The 17,235-nt window shown below is 41.7% G+C and overlaps 1 pseudogene; it reads right to left on the bottom strand.

Moving 5' to 3' along the window:
- Positions 1–17,235, bottom strand: part of LOC135513371 (transcription elongation regulator 1-like protein) — a 56,157-nt pseudogene that overhangs the window by 17,739 nt on the left and 21,183 nt on the right.

Below are 17,235 nucleotides of genomic sequence, written 5' to 3'. Positions count from 1 at the left end.
CTGCTACCTGTCTCTGTTTCTGTCTGCTACCTGTCTTTGTCTGCTACCTGTCTCTGTCTGCTACCTGTCTCTGTTTCTGTCTGCTACCTGTCTCTGTCTGCTACATGTCTCTGTCTGCTACCTGTCTCTGTCTCTGTCTGCTACCTGTCTCTGTCTGCTACCTGTCTCTGTCTGCTACCTGTCTCGGTCTGCTATCTGTCTCTGTCAGCTACCTGCCTCTGTCTGCTACCTGTCTCTGTCTGCTACCTGTCTCTGTCTGCTACCTGTCTCTGTCTGCTACCTGTCTCTGTCTGCTACCTGTCTCTGTCTGCTACCTCTCTCTGTCTGTTACCTGCCTCTCTCTGCTATCTGTGTCTGTCTGCTATCTGTCTCTGTCTGTCTCTTTCTGCTATCTGTCTCTGTCTCTGTCTGGTATCTCTCTTTCTGCTATCTGTCTCTGTCTCTGTCCGGTATCTCTCTCTGTCTGCTATCTGTGCATCCAAAACAGAATAACCTGAAATCAAATTGGTCTGATTTCAGCGTGTAGATATAGATGTGCATCCCAAATGGCACCATATTCCCGAAATAGTGCACTACTTTGACCAGAGCCCTATGGCCCCATGGGCCTTGGACAATAGTAGTGCACCAGATAGGGAATAGGGTGTGATTTGGGAACCAGTCAGAGCTGCAGTGGAAATGATGGTGCATATCTCTGTATCTATTCTGGATTCGGACAACACATTGATTGAGAAGGTGTTCTTAGTGAATGGTACAATGAGCCCACTGAAGACATGGTAGGATCGGTCTGTATTGTAATAGATATTGAATTACATTAATGTACTGTGATGATTGCATGTCTCAAACCTCTGTCTGGCCTGAGATGGGTTGGGGTTTTGGAGGAGATTAAGTGTTTTCGAAAATCTCATTAAAAAGTGAATTGCATAGTTTGCAACAATGTAGTATGACAACAATGTCAACGATATGGACAAATCAACAAAAGCTGAAGCAAAACTGCAGCGCTGGAAGGACAATGTTCTGAATGATTTAAAACACCAAACGCAATCCTTTCTATGTATAACCCAGTGTGTCTTTACAGGTAGCTTAGTGGTTAGAGTGTAGGGACGGCAGGGTAACCTAGTGGTTAGAGTGTAGGGACGGCAGGGTAACCTAGTGGTTAGAGTGTAGGGACGGCAGGGTAACCTAGTGGTTAGAGTGTAGGGACGGCAGGTAGCCTAGTGGTTTGAGTGTAGGGACTGCAGGTAGCCTAGTGGTTAGAGTGTAGGGACGGCAGGTAGCCTAATGGTTAGAGTGTAGGGACGGCAGGTAGCCTAGTGGTTTGAGTGTAGGGACGGCAGGGTAGCCTAGTGGTTAGAGTGTAGGGGCGGCAGGTAGCCTAGTGGTTAGAGTGTTGGACTAGTAACCGGAAGGTTGCAAGTTCAAACCCCCGAGCTGACAAGGTACAAATCTGTCGTTCTGCCCCTGAACAGCCAGTTAACCCACTGTTCCTAGACCGTCATTGAAAATAAGAATTTGTTCTTAACTGTCTTGTTAAATAAAGGTAAAAAAAACATCCAGTTTTGTTTATTCATACTGAGATGAACGTTAAATGAATTTCACTTCTTTTTTCTATCCTGGGTTAATAGTGAAATAACGGGTTTTGATTATAGTGTGACCAATGCTTTTCCTTTGTGATGTCCACAACACCGTCCCAGATACAGCCAGATCCGTTCAATTACCAAGGCAACGCATGACCAACCCCTTCGATTACTGAACCCCTTCACAGAGGGGGAGACGATTGGTCCCAAATGGCACCCTATTTCCCCTATGTAGTGCACTACTTTTGACCAGAGCCCAGGTCAAAAGTAGTGTACTATAAAGGGAATAGGGATCCATTTGGGACTAATGAAGAGGCTGGTGTGCCGAGAACAGCAGCAGCAGAGACTGTAGACGAACCGCCCCCACAGCATTTGTATTTTAATCATTTATACATCCTCTCCTTCTGGGGGAGTTTTACTAATTAATACAGCTGGGAGGATTTTGCAAACAATTACCGGCGGAGGACTTAAATTGACCTCTCTTCCTATCAGAGCCAAGATGAAGCAGTGGTATTTGGACCCTAAATCTTACCGACTCTGTCCTGGTGCCCTTTCCAACATCTAATTTGGCGAGCAGGAATAATTTTTATGCTGGTAGCTAGAGTGAACAAAGCAGCATCAACCAAAATCTTCCAAACAGGAAGATCCAACCGCTTATCTCAGCAGCCAGGAGCAGATCAGCTACTGTGACAACGAGAGATTTCTCATTATCAGTGTTGGAAAAAAGGACACCAATTCTCATACTTGAGTAAAAGTATAGACACCTTAATGTAAAAGTGAAAGTCACCCGGTGAAATATGACTTGAATAAAAGTCTAAAAGTATTTGGTTTTCAATGTACTTAAAAGTAAATGTGATTGATAAAATATACTTACAGTATGGTAAGGTAAAAGTAAAAGTATAAATAATTTAAAAATCCTTATTTTAAGAAAACCAGACGGCATCATTTTCTTGTTTTGTTTAATTTACGGATAGCCAGGGGCACGCTCCAACACTCAGACATCATTTACAAACGAAGCATGTGTTTAGTGAGTCCACAAGATCAGAGGCAGTAGGGACGACCAGGGATGTTTTCTGTTTAGTGAGTCCTCCATATCAGAGGCTGGATGACCAGGGATGTTTTCTGTTTAGTGAGTCCACCAGATCAGAGGCAGTAGGGACGACCAGGGATGTTTTCTTGATAAGTGCGTGAATTATTCAATTTTTCTTGTCCTGCTAAGGATTTAAAATGTAACGAGTACTGTTGGGTGTCAAGGAACTTGTATGGAGTAAAAAATACATGACACCACTGCTCATCATCTGATATCGATTATCAAAGTAGAACTCTTCCTCTGTTCCATCGGATCCATTTGTCATGTCTCACTACGGCACACAGCACTAAAACCTTGATATCAGCTGGTGTGGTTGGATGTGGCCTAGATCTGATAGATGTCGTTATGCCACAGCTTCAGTGTAAGTTAATGAACATTGTACGTCCCAAATGAAACCCCCTCTTTCCTTATAAACCTAGTGCACTACGTTTGACCTGGGCCCATAGTGCTCTGGTTAAAAGTAGTGCACTACATAGGGAATAGGGTGCTGTTTGAGGTCTAACACGACCACCTACCTACCTCTGTGTGTTTCTCCTGGGTTGTTTCCTGCAATGTATGCAGCACCAATGTCGCAGCGCATGACGCTCTTCTCCTGGACAACCGCTTTTCTGCAAGAGTAAAGAGAGACAGAGAATTAGCTTGTGGACTGGATTTTGTTGTTATTGTTGTTGTTGTTGGTATAATATGATGATAAAATTGCAAATCTATCTCAATGGAATTTGCAGCTGATCTAATCAACTCAAATGATATGTTCAGGATCCACATCACATCAAATCAAATGTTATTGATCACATGCGCCGAATACAACAGGTGGAGGAGACCTTACAGTGAAATGCTGATTTACGAGCCCCTAACCGACAGCACAGTTTAAACAACAACAAAAAATACAGATAAGAAATAAGAGATAAAAGTAACAAGCAATTAAAGAGGAGCATTGGGAAAAAAACAAACAATTTAAACAGGAGGGTTTCGGTACACAGTCAATGTGCTGAGGCACATCACATCAATCTAGCTGTGGATGACTTGTCCTGTCCTCTCAGGCAGGTCTTTACAGCTAGAGGTTGGGAGGAGTGTAGAACACAAGAAGACCAAGCAGACAGACGGACACACGTACTGGGTGATGATGATAGGAGACAACGGTTAGTGGAACAGCGGCCAAAGATTATTCAGATTCAATTGAACACTCAAATGTTCTACATTACTGTCTGTGTTAACTGTTCTACATTACTGTCTGTGTTAAATGTTCAACATTACTGTCTGTGTTAAATGTTCTACATTACTGTCTGTGTTAAATGTTCTACATTACTGTCTGCGTTAAATGTTCAACATTACTGTCTGTGTTTCTACATTACTGCCTGTGTTAAATGTTCAACATTACTGTCTGTGTAAATGTTCTACATTACTGTCTGTGTTAAATGTTCTACATTACTGTTTGTGTTAAATGTTCTACATTACTGTCTGTGTTAAATGTTCTACATTACTGTCTGTGTTTAATGTTCTACATTACTGTCTGCGTTAAATGTTCAACATTACTGTCTGTGTTAAATGTTCTACATTACTGCCTGTGTTAAATGTTCAACATTACTGTCTGCGTTAAATGTTCAACATTACTGTCTGTGTTAAATGTTCTACATTACTGCCTGTGTTAAATGTTCTACATTACTGTCTGTGTTAAATGTTCTACATTACTGTCTGCGTTAAATGTTCAACATTACTGTCTGTGTTAAATGTTCTACATTACTGCCTGTGTTAAATGTTCAACATTACTGTCTGTGTAAATGTTCTACATTACTGTCTGTGTTAAATGTTCTACATTACTGTTTGTGTTAAATGTTCTACATTACTGTCTGTGTTAAATGTTCTACATTACTGTCTGTGTTTAATGTTCTACATTACGGTCTGTGTTACATGTTCTACATTACTGTCTGTGTTAAATGTTCTACATTACTGTCTGTGTTAAATGTTCTACATTACTGTCTGTGTTAAATGTTTTACATTACTGTCTGTGTCAAATGTTCTACATTACTGTCTGTGTTACATGTTCAACATTACTGTCTGTGTTAAATGTTCTACATTACTGTATGTGTTAAATGTTCTACATTACTGTCTGTGTCAAATGTTCTACATTACTGTCTGTGTCAAATGTTCTACATTACTGTCGGTGTTACATGTTCAACATTACTGTCTGTGTTAAATGTTCTACATTACTGTCTGTGTTAAATGTTCTACATTACTGTCTGTGTTTAATGTTCTACATTACGGTCTGTGTTACATGTTCTACATTACTGTCTGTGTTAAATGTTCTACATTACTGTCTGTGTTAAATGTTCTACATTACTGTCTGTGTTAAATGTTCTACATTACTGTCTGTGTTAAATGTTCTAAATTACTGTCTGTGTTAAATGTTCTACATTACTGTCTGTGTAAATGTTCTACATTACTGTCTGTGTTAAATGTTCTACATTACTGTCTGTGTTAAACGTTCTACATTACTGTCTGTGTTAAATGTTCTACATTACTGTCTGTGTTAAATGTTCTACATTACTGTCTGTGTTAAATGTTCTACATTACTGTCTGTGTTAAATGTTCTACATTACTGTCTGTGTTAAATGTTCTACATTACTGTCTGTGTTAAATGTTCTACATTACTGTCTGTGTTAAATGTTCTACATTACTGTTTGTGTTAAATGTTCTACATTACTGTCTGTGTTAAATGTTCTACATTACTGTCTGTGTCAAATGTTCTACATTACTGTCTGTGTTAAATGTTCAACATTACTGTCTGTGTTAAATGTTCAGCATTACTGTCTGTGTTAAATGTTCTACACTACTGTCTGTGTCAAATGTTCTACATTACTGTCTGTGTTAAATGTTCTACATTACTGTCTGTGTTAAATGTTCTACATTACTGTCTGTGTTAAATGTTCTACATTACTGTCTGTGTTAAATGTTCTACATTACTGTCTGTGTTAAATGTTTTACATTACTGTCTGTGTTAAATGTTCTACATTACTGTCTGTGTTAAATGTTCTACATTACTGTCTGTGTCAAAGCTTTCATTTTAAACCCTCCAGGTTTGCTAACACGCACACACACACACACTGATGTTAATATCTTCTACATTCCTGTCAGGTATACAGTACAATGTTGAACTGATTTTAATATCTTCTACATTCCTGTCAGTTATACAGTACAATGTTGAACTGATTTTAATATCTTCTACATTCCTGTCAGGTATACAGTACAATGTTGAACTGATTTTAATATCTTCTACATTCCTGTCAGGTATACAGTACAATGTCCTGATTTTAGTATCTTCTACATTCCTTTCAGGGATACAGCAGTAATGTTGAACTGATTTTAATATCTTCCACAGGTATGTTATTGAATGTATTCCAGCTGGGACATAACAAATCAGGGATATTTATTGCAGCCTGATGGCGGTGTGAATATTGATGGAGCACAATAGCAAAATCAATACTAGTTCTCTGCAATCTAATTAGGAGTCACACACACACACACATTCGCACGCACGCACACGCACACACACACGCACACGCACACGCATACACACACACACGCATACACACACACACACACACACACACACACACACACACACACACACACACACACACACACACACACACACACACACACACACACACACACACACACACACACACACACACACACACACACACACACACACACACACACACACACACAGAGGAGAGCTATAATGAAGGACAATACACCATGGGTAGTCTAAAGGTGAACAAATTGGATTCTGCCACTACCCATGTTCCTGTTGTGTCAATATTTACTAAACACTAAACATAGTAAGGAATGAGACTAACAAATTAATATGCAGCTTAGAGTTATCTATAGTACGAGCATAGAAATATGCAGTATAGAGTTATCTACAGTACGAGCATAGATATATGCAGTATATAGTTATCTATAGTACGAGCATAGATATATGCAGCTTAGAGTTATCTATAGTACGAGCATAGATATATGCAGTATAGAGTTATCTATAGTATGAGCATAGAAATATGCAGTATAGAGTTATCTATAGTATGAGCATAGATATATGCAGTATAGAGTTATCTATAGTACGAGCATAGAAATACGCAGTATAGAGTGATCTATAGTACGACCATACAGATATGCAACAAAAAAAATGAAAAAAAGGATGTATATGGTAAGAGCATAGAGGTACACACTGAGTGGACAAAATATTAGGAACACCTTCCTGATATTGAGTTGCACCCCCTTTGTCCTCAGAACATCCTCAATTCACCGGCACATGGACTCTACAAGGTGTCTAAAGCGTTCCACAGGGATGTTGGCCAGTGATGACTCCAATGCTTCCCTCAGTTGTGTCGAGTTGGCTGAATCAAATCAAATGTTATGAGTCACATGTGCCGAATACAACAGACCTTACAGTGAAACGCTGACTACAACAGACCTTACAGTGAAACGCTGAATACAACAGACCTTACAGTGAAACGCTGAATACAACAGACTGTATTACAGTGAAACGCTGACTACAACAGACCTTACAGTGAAACGCTGAATACAACAGACCTTACAGTGAAACGCTGAATACAACAGACCTTACAGTGAAACGCTGAATACAACAGACCTTACAGTGAAACGCTGAATACAACAGACCTTACAGTGAAAAGCTGAATACAACAGACCTTACAGTGAAACGCTGAATACAACAGACCTTACAGTGAAACGCTGAATAGAACAGACCTTACAGTGAAACGCTGAATACAGCAGACCTTACAGTGAAACGCTGACTACAACAGACCTTACAGTGAAATGCTGAATACAACAGACCTTACAGTGAAACGCTGAATTCAACAGACCTTACAGTGAAACGCTGAATACAACAGACCTTACAGTGAAACGCTGAATACAACAGACCTTACAGTGAAACGCTGAATACAACAGACCTTACAGTGAAACGCTGAATACAACAGACCTTACAGTGAAACGCTGAATACAACAGACCTTACAGTGAATGCTGAATACAACAGACCTTACAGTGAAACGCTGACTACAACAGACCGTACAGTGAAACGCTGAATACAACAGACCTTACAGTGAAACGCTGACTACAACAGACCTTACAGTGAAACGCTGAATACAACAGACCTTACAGTGAAACGCAGAATACAACAGACCTTACAGTGAAACGCTGAATACAACAGACCTTACAGTGAAACGCTGACTACAACAGACCTTACAGTGAAACGCTGAATACAACAGACCTTACAGTGAAACGCTGAATACAACAGACCTTACAGTGAAACGCTGAATACAACAGACATTACAGTGAAACGCTGAATTCAACAGACCTTACAGTGAAACGCTGAATACAACAGACCTTACAGTGAAACGCTGAATACAACAGACCTTACAGTGAAACGCTGAATACAACAGACATTACAGTGAAACGCTGAATACAACAGACCTTACAGTGAATGCTGAATACAACAGACCTTACAGTGAAACGCTGAATACAACAGACCTTACAGTGAAACGCTGAATACAACAGACCTTACAGTGAAACGCTGAATTCAACAGACCTTACAGTGAAATGCTGACTACAACAGACCTTACAGTGAAACGCTGACTACAACAGACCTTACAGTGAAACGCTGAATACAACAGACCTTACAGTGAAACGCTGACTACAACAGACCTTACAGTGAAACGCTGAATACAACAGACCTTACAGTGAAACGCTGACTACAACAGACCTTACAGTGAAACGCTGAATACAACAGACCTTACAGTGAAACGCTGACTACAACAGACCTTACAGTGAAACGCTGAATACAACAGACCTTACAGTGAAACGCTGAATACAACAGACCTTACAGTGAAACGCTGAATACAACAGACCTTACAGTGAAACGCTGAATACAACAGACCTTACAGTGAAACGCTGAATACAACAGACCTTACAGTGAAACGCTGAATACAACAGACCTTACAGTGAAATGCTTACTTACGAGCCCCTAACCAACAATGCAGTTTAAAAAAAATGAATCAACTAAGATTAAGAAATAAAAGTAACAAGTATTTAAAGAGCAGCAGTAAAATAACAATAGCAAGACGATATACAAGGGGTACCTGTACAGAGTCAATGTGCAGGGGCACTGGTTAGTCGAGGTAATTGAGGTAATATGTTTTAGAGCACTGACCACTTGCTCAAACATGTTAAAATGTTGCACTCAAGGACTGTAGATGATGAACAAACAGATGTAATAATGTATACTGAGATGATCTGATACCTTACTAGAGTCTGAGACATGCACACACACACACACACACACACACACGCACACACACACACACATACACATGCACGCACGAACACACACACACACACGCACGCACGCACGCACACACACACACACACACACACACACACACACACACACACACACACACACACATACACACACACATACACACACACACTTGCACACACACACACGCACACACACACACACACACTTGCACACACACACACACACACACACACACACACACACACACACACACACACACACACACACACACACACACACACACACACACTTGCACACACACACAGGACCACAGTCTGTTTCTACAGTACTCATGGGAGATGCATGTACTCACAGGAGATACAGTGGGGAGAACAAGTTCCTGCATTTTTGTTTTAGATTCCGTCTCTCACAGTTGAAGTGTAACTCTGATAAAAAAAATGACAGACCTCTACATGCTTTTGTAAGTAGGAAAACCTGCAAAATCGGCAGTGTAGCAAATACTAGTTCTCCCCACTGTCTGTTTACTGGACTGAGAGTGGAGTGAAGGAGGGCTGTCTGTCACACCACTGTGATACATCTCTTTACACGGGACACTGTAAATCAATGACGGACAGATTGGTTCAGCCGCTATCCAGACATGAGGAAGGATGAAAGAAGACGTTTGAACATCTTGGCCATGTTCTGTTATAATCTCCACCGGCACAGCCAGAAGAGGACTGGCCATCCCACATAGCCTGGTTCCTCTCTAGGTTTCTTCCTAGGTTTTGGCTTTTCTAGGGAGTTTTTCCTAGCCACCGTGCATCTACACTTGCATTGCTTGCTGTTTGGGGTTTTAGGCTGGGTTTCTGTACAGCACTTTGAGATATCAGCTGATGTACGAAGGGCTATATAAATAAATGTGATTTGATTTGATTTGATGATTTGATGTGGAGATGACAACCTCCCCGAAAACAGAGATATAAAGGCCTACGAAGCCCACGGTACAGTAGATCTGTTCTCCTACTGGAAGAAAGAGGAACGCTTCTTACCATGATGACATTATTTACGTTCAAATATATTCTTCACAGAGTGTAGGACTAAATGCTTATTTCAAGCACCAACTATTCAGTCTGACAAATATAAAAGGGGCCTCTACAAGTGTATTATGCAGTACAATATTTTCATAAATACATGAATATACAGTATGTACAAAAACATGAAACCGTGTGTTAATTGATATAGTGATTGACTGACATATCCAACGTGATAAATTGATTGATTGACAGGCCAAACCTGATTGATTGATTGATTGATTGCCAGGGCCAAACCTGATGAATAGATTGATTGATTGAATGATTGATATGGCCAAACCTGATGAATTGATTGATTGATTGATTGATTGACATGGACAAACCTGGTGAATTGATTGATTGATTGACAGGGCCAACCCTGATGAATTGATTGATTGATTGATTGACATGGCCAAACCTGATGAATTGATTGATTGATTGATTGATTGATTGATTGACATGGCCAAAACTGATGAATTGATTGATTGATTGATTGATTGGTTGACAGGGCCAAACCTGATGTTGAGTGGGGTCTCCAGTCTCCGGTCATGAGAGCAACACCTGGCGCTGACAGTGATGTCACCCGAGCAAACTGGGCTGGCAGCATGGGTCCCATCAGGCCCTCCCAGGTGGCACTGGATCCTGCAGGTCAAACAGGGACAGAGTGAGTTACCAGACATATCCTGTAGGTCAAACAGGGACAGGGTAAGTTACCAGACATATCCTGCAGGTCAAACAGGGACAGGGTAAGTTACCAGACATATCCTGCAGGTCAAACAGGGACATGGTAAGTTACCAGACATATCCTGCAGGTCAAACAGGGACAGGGTAAGTTACCAGACATATCCTGTAGGTCAAACAGGGACAGGGTAAGTTACCAGACATATCCTGTAGGTCAAACAGGGACAGGGTAAGTTACCAGACATATCCTGTAGGTCAAACAGGGACAGGGTAAGTTACCAGACATATCCTGTAGGTCAAACAGGGACAGGGTGAGTTACCAGACATATCCTGTAGGTCAAACAGGGACAGGGTAAGTTACCAGACATATCCTGTAGGTCAAACAGGGACAGGGTAAGTTACCAGACATATCCTGTAGGTCAAACAGGGACAGGGTAAGTTACCAGACATATCCTGTAGGTCAAACAGGGACAGGGTAAGTTACCAGACATATCCTGTAGGTCAAACAGGGACAGGGTAAGTTACCAGACATATCCTGCAGGTCAAACAGGGACAGGGTAAGTTACCAGACATATCCTGTAGGTCAAACAGGGACAGGGTAAGTTACCAGACATATCCTGCAGGTCAAACAGGGACAGGGTAAGTTACCAGACATATCCTGTAGGTCAAACAGGGACAGGGTAAGTTACCAGACATATCCTGTAGGTCAAACAGGGACAGGGTAAGTTACCAGACATATCCTGTAGGTCAAACAGGGACAGGGTAAGTTACCAGACATATCCTGTAGGTCAAACAGGGACAGGGTAAGTTACCAGACATATCCTGTAGGTCAAACAGGGACAGGGTAAGTTACCAGACATATCCTGTAGGTCAAACAGGGACAGGGTAAGTTACCAGACATATCCTGTAGGTCAAACAGGGACAGGGTAAGTTACCAGACATATCCTGTAGGTCAAACAGGGACAGGGTAAGTTACCAGACATATCCTGCAGGTCAAACAGGGACAGGGTGTTACCAGACATATCCTGCAGGTCAAACAGGGACAGGGTAAGTTACCAGACATATCCTGTAGGTCAAACAGGGACAGAGTAAGTTACCAGACATATCCTGTAGGTCAAACAGGGACAGGGTAAGTTACCAGACATATCCTGTAGGTCAAACAGGGACAGGGTAAGTTACCAGACATATCCTGTAGGTCAAACAGGGACAGGGTAAGTTACCAGACATATCCTGTAGGTCAAACAGGGACAGGGTAAGTTACCAGACATATCCTGTAGGTCAAACAGGGACAGGGTGAGTTACCAGACATATCCTGCAGGTCAAACAGGGACAGGGTAAGTTACCAGACATATCCTGCAGGTCAAACAGGGACAGAGTAAGTTACCAGACATATCCTGTAGGTCAAACAGGGACAGGGTAAGTTACCAGACATATCCTGCAGGTCAAACAGGGACAGAGTAAGTTACCAGACATATCCTGTAGGTCAAACAGGGACAGGGTAAGTTACCAGACATATCCTGTAGGTCAAACAGGGACAGGGTAAGTTACCAGACATATCCTGTAGGTCAAACAGGGACAGGGTAAGTTACCAGACATATCCTGTAGGTCAAACAGGGACAGGGTAAGTTACCAGACATATCCTGTAGGTCAAACAGGGACAGGGTAAGTTACCAGACATATCCTGTAGGTCAAACAGGGACAGAGTAAGTTACCAGACATATCCTGCAGGTCAAACAGGGACAGAGTAAGTTACCAGACATATCCTGCAGGTCAAACAGGGACAGGGTGAGTTACCAGACATATCCTGTAGGTCAAACAGGGACAGGGTGAGTTACCAGACATATCCTGTAGGTCAAACAGGGACAGGGTAAGTTACCAGACATATCCTGTAGTTCAAACAGGGACAGGGTAAGTTACCAGACATATCCTGTAGGTCAAACAGGGACAGGGTAAGTTACCAGACATATCCTGTAGGTCAAACAGGGACAGGGTAAGTTACCAGACATATCCTGTAGGTCAAACAGGGACAGGGTAAGTTACCAGACATATCCTGTAGGTCAAACAGGGACAGGGTAAGTTACCAGACATATCCTGTAGGTCAAACAGGGACAGGGTAAGTTACCAGACATATCCTGCAGGTCAAACAGGGACAGGGTAAGTTACCAGACATATCCTGTAGGTCAAACAGGGGCAGGGTAAGTTACCAGACATATCCTGTAGGTCAAACAGGGACAGGGTAAGTTACCAGACATATCCTGTAGGTCAAACAGGGACAGGGTGAGTTACCAGACATATCCTGCAGGTCAAACAGGGACAGGGTAAGTTACCAGACATATCCTGCAGGTCAAACAGGGACAGGGTAAGTTACCAGACATATCCTGTAGGTCAAACAGGGACAGGGTGAGTTACCAGACATATCCTGTAGGTCAAACAGGGACAGGGTAAGTTACCAGACATATCCTGTAGTTCAAACAGGGACAGGGTAAGTTACCAGACATATCCTGTAGGTCAAACAGGGGCAGGGTAAGTTACCAGACATATCCTGTAGTTCAAACAGGGACAGGGTAAGTTACCAGACATATCCTGTAGGTCAAACAGGGACAGGGTAAGTTACCAGACATATCCTGTAGGTCAAACAGGGACAGGGTAAGTTACCAGACATAACCTGTAGGTCAAACAGGGACAGGGTAAGTTACCAGACATATCCTGTAGGTCAAACAGGGACAGGGTAAGTTACCAGACATATCCTGCAGGTCAAACAGGGACAGGGTAAGTTACCAGACATATCCTGTAGGTCAAACAGGGGCAGGGTAAGTTACCAGACATATCCTGTAGGTCAAACAGGGACAGGGTAAGTTACCAGACATATCCTGTAGGTCAAACAGGGACAGGGTAAGTTACCAGACATATCCTATAGGTCAAACAGGGGCAGGGTTGGGCCCTAGGAGGAACGGGATCCTCAGTTGTACATAGCGTGACAATAACCATTTAGTTATCCAGACAGAAACACACAAACAGACAGATCTGGGACCAGGCTACTGGTAAGGGACGGGGTTGGGCAGTGAGTCGGCACAAAGGCAGCCCAACTACATGAAACCCAGTCGTCCGGCACTGTGTGTGAGGCTCCTGTGAGAGACGGTGAGGTGGTCACATCAGTTAACTCTTCAGCACCCTGGGTTTTATCCCAAAGACCACCTTATACCTATATACTGTAGTTCACTACTTTAGACCAGCGTACAAAGGGAAAAGGGTGCTAAATGGTATGCACACTTTGTGTTTCAGCTACTGGCTCATATCTACTGGTTCATATCTACTGGTTCATATCTACTGGTTCATATCTACTGGTTCATATCTACTGGCTCATATCTACTGGTTCATATCTACTGGTTCATATCTACTGGTTCATATCTACTGGCTCATATCTACTGGTTCATATCTACTGGTTCAGATCTACTGGTTCATATCTACTGGTTCATATCTTCTGGTTCATATCTACTGGTTCATAACTACTGGCTCATATATACTGGTTCATATCTACTGGTTCATATCTACTGGCTCATATCTACTGGTTCATATCTACTGGTTCATATCTACTGGTTCAGATCTACTGGTTCATATCTACTGGTTCATATCTTCTGGTTCATATCTACTGGTTCATAACTACTGGCTCATATATACTGGTTCATATCTACTGGTTCAGATCTATTGGCTCATATCTACTGGTTCAGATCCACTGGTCCATATCTACTGGTTCAGATCTATTGGCTCATATCTACTGGTTCATATCTACTGGTTCATATCTACTGGTTCAGATCTATTGGCTCATATCTACTGGTTCAGATCCACTGGTTCATATCTACTGGTTCAGATCTATTGGCTCATATCTACTGGTTCATATCTACTGGTTCATATCTACTGGTTCATATCTACTGGCTCAATGTACTGGCTCATATCTACTCGCTCATATCTACTGGCTCAGATCTACTGGCTCATATCTACTGGCTCAGATCTACTAGCTCATATCTATTGGCTCAATGTACTGGCTCATATCTACTGGTTCATATCTACTGGCTCATATCTACTGGCTCATATCTATTGGTTCATATCTACTGGCTCATATCTACTGGCTCATATCTACTGGCTCATATCTACTGGCTCATATCTACTGGCTCAGATCTACTTGCTCAATGTACTGGCTCATATCTATTGGTTCATATCTACTGGCTCATATCTACTGGCTCAGATCTACTGGCTCAATGTACTGACTCATATCTATTGGTTCATACTTACTGGCTCATATCTACTGGCTCATATCTATTCAGGCTGGATCTATGTAGAAGAGGGTATTTGCCTTGTTAACAGACATTATGTTTGAGACAGATGCACACACACACACACACACACACACACACACACACACACACACACACACACACACACACACACAGTGGACGTCTATGTTTATTAAATGTATGTCAACTCCAAAGTGTTTTGTTAGTAATGTCTTTTGGTCGATGTGTCGGTCCCCAGTAAGACGAGCTGTCGTCGTTGGCGTCAGATAACGGCCATTATAATACATCAAATAAATACAAATCAAACATGTTCAAAACTGTATCAGAAACAGCGTGGAAGCAGCCCGTCAGTATGTCAAGTTGAGACAACTCATGTCGTTTAAAGTTAACTCACCTTTATAACCGATTATAACTAAACATACTTACGTCACATCAACTCCATTATCTACAGTAGATTTTTTATTTTGCCTTTATTTAACCAAGCAAGTAATTTAGAATACATTATATATATATTTTTTACAATAACAACAACATATTGATTGCAGAGTTTCTTTCAAAGCAGATATATATATATATTTTAGTAATGTCAACACAGCTCCAGGCTCATTTTGCAAAACGCAACATGTGGTCTCTTTTATATTCCACCCTTCCCGTCTGCCTGGCGAATTCTCCCTGATAAGTGCAGTTTGTTTGGAAAGGTTAATTGTGTTTGGAATAAGCCAAGGGTTGATGGAAATTACCCAAGCTCAGTTAATCCAGCTGCCTGTCTGCCTGTCTTTATGAATATGTATATTGTTTCTTTTTTGTCTGTTGTCAAAAGGCTGGAACAGACATGTATAATGCAATTAGGAATTTTTATAACAATCTCTACAAAAACCCAGCAACAACATCATCAACAACAACAACAACAAAAAACACATTGCCAATGTGGAGAAACAACATGTTTCCACAAAAGTCAACATATTTCATCTTCATGGGAACAATCAAAACATTAAATTGTACAACGTTTGCTAATGTTGTAAAGTTGTTTAAGCTATGTTGTAAAGTTGTTTAAGCTGGTGTGTGGACTGCTAAGCAATCAACCCACAATAGTTATACAACAGCCATGCGTTCAAGGTCTGGGAAACGGTACGTTCAATGGAATGGTTGAGTGTCAAACATACCCCATTCAATATATAGTGTCGTTATCACTGAGGGTAACAAAATCATTAAGAACACTGTCCTAATGTTTTGTTTCACCCTGTAGGCAGGACTGGGGTCTGAATGGAGAGGTCAGAGTTTATGTTCTTTACTAAAACCTGTAGGTAGGCAGGACTGGATGGAGAGGTCAGAGATTATGTTCTTTACTTTTTTTATTTTACCTTTATTTTACTAGGCAAGTCAGTTAAGAACAAATTCTTATTTTCAATGACGGCCTAGGAACAGTGGGTTAACTGCCTGTTCAGGGGCAGAACGACAGATTTGTACTTTGTCAGCTCGGGGGTTTGAACTTGCAACCTTTCAGTTACTAGTCCAGCACTCTAACCACTAGGCTACCCTGCCGCCCCTACTAGAACCTGTAGGTAGGCAGGACTGGGGTCTGAATGGAGAGGTCAGAGATTATGTTCTTTACTAGAACCTGTAGGTTGGCAGGACTGGGGTCTGAATGGAGAGGTCAGAGATTATGTTCTTTACTAGAACCTGTAGGTAGGCAGGACTGGGGTCTGAATGGAGAGGTCAGAGATTATGTTCTTTACTAGAACCTGTAGGTAGGCAGGACTGGGGTCTGAATGGAGAGGTCAGAGATTATGTTCTTTACTAGAACCTGTAGGTAGGCAGGACTGGGGTTTGAATGGAGAGGTCAGAGATTATGTTCTTTACTAAAACCTGTGGGTAGGCAGGACTGGGGTCTGAATGCAGAGGTCAGAGATTATGTTCTTTACTAAAACCTGTAGGTAGGCAGGACTGGGGTCTGAATGGAGAGGTCAGAGATTATGTTCTTTACTAGAACCTGTAGGTAGGCAGGACTGGGGTCTGAATGGAGAGGTCAGAGATGATGTTCTTTACTTTTTTTACCTTTATTTTACTAGGCAAGTCAGTTAAGAACAAATTCTTATTTTCAATGACGGCCTAGGAACAGTGGGTTAACTGCCTGTTCAGGGGCAGAACGACAGATTTGTACTTTGTCAGCTCGGGGTTTGAACTTGCAACCTTTCAGTTACTAGTCCAACA

Source organism: Oncorhynchus masou, chromosome 24, assembly GCF_036934945.1.
Source record: "Oncorhynchus masou masou isolate Uvic2021 chromosome 24, UVic_Omas_1.1, whole genome shotgun sequence".
NCBI lineage: Eukaryota > Metazoa > Chordata > Actinopteri > Salmoniformes > Salmonidae > Oncorhynchus > Oncorhynchus masou.
Note: the sequence above shows the minus strand (reverse complement) of the source record. Positions and strands in the feature narration are given on the sequence as shown.